Consider the following 1,392-nt stretch of genomic DNA (forward strand, 5'->3'; position numbering starts at 1 on the left):
TTGGGGAACTAGATGTCTGTACTTGTTTTCCCTTCCCTTGGGGAGTCTTTACCTTCAATTGTTGACCAAATTTTCCAGACTCTTTCTTTTGTTGCCACTTAACATGTCTCTCCTCTTGTACCTTCTTTAAATTGTCTTCAACAATGTAGCTCTTGTGTACAAGAGTAGAATAGTTAGTAAGCTCCATATGGCCTATGTTCCCTCTGATTTCAGGTTTCAATCCCCATTCAAATTGGTTTATCTTCCATTCTTCTGTGGGTGCATATCGAGCATGTGGAGAAAATCTATCCAATTCTTCAAACTTAGCAACATACTCTGCAACAGACATGTCTCCTTGTTGCAAGTGCACAAACTCCAACTCTTTTTGTCTTCTGGCACTTTTTGGATAATACTTGTCTAAAAAGGCCACCTCAAAGTGTTCCCAATTCATATGAGTTCCTTGAGTTTGAAGATAAGTCTTTGCACTCCTCCACCAATACTCTGCCCCACCCTTTAGTAGATGGGCAGCAAATGCCACTTTTTGTTCTTCAGTACAAGGCACTACTTCAAATGCCTTTTTAATCTCATCCAACCAAGCTTGAGCCTCTGAGGGATTGTGGCTGCCCTGGAATGTTGGAGGCTGCAACTTAAGAAAATCATAAAACACCTTGTTGGCATTTGCAGTGCTATCTCTTTGCATTGCCATTTGTTGTACCAGATTATGGGTAGCCGTTGCTTGCATTTGAATAGCTTCCATAACCTTTTCCCATAGTTCAGCAGTGGGTGGTGGAGTCATACTATCTTCAGGGGCAAGATTCCTCCTAGATCCTTCAGCCATAATTCTGCATACCATACACAAAATACTAAGTTGATCAGACTTAATATTAGGTGAAATGATAATGAGAATGTATAGTAACACAAAGATATTCTAATTCCTAACACATAATCCATAGTCCAAATGAATCGACATGGCTCTGATACCAAAATGTAAGACCCATTATCATTTGTCTAGAATATGATAATTGGACCCTTACACCTTAATAAAACAGAGGTAATTAATAATGAATGGTAAATTAGAATCACCATCATAACTGAAAACTACATTCATAAATATAGTTTACAACATGTTTAGTAGATTCATAAAATATTACATCTTGAAAACAAACTATGATTGTCTGATTACATCATAAACAAAAAATCAAATCAAATCAAATTCTAAGTCCAGGAGTTTGGAACTGATCTTCTGATGCTAATTTTCATGTTCCTCCTGCTCCTAAAAAAAAATAATAATTGGGATGAGATAAAATATCTCAGTGAGCCCTATAAATAAGAGGAAAACAACCTCAAAGAGTTTCTTTCGTAAAAGTGTATAAAATATACAAAAGTAGTTATACATCTCAAGAAGAAAAAAAA

The sequence above is a fragment of the Cicer arietinum genome, chromosome 7, assembly GCF_000331145.2.
Source record: "Cicer arietinum cultivar CDC Frontier isolate Library 1 chromosome 7, Cicar.CDCFrontier_v2.0, whole genome shotgun sequence".
Lineage (NCBI taxonomy): Eukaryota > Viridiplantae > Streptophyta > Magnoliopsida > Fabales > Fabaceae > Cicer > Cicer arietinum.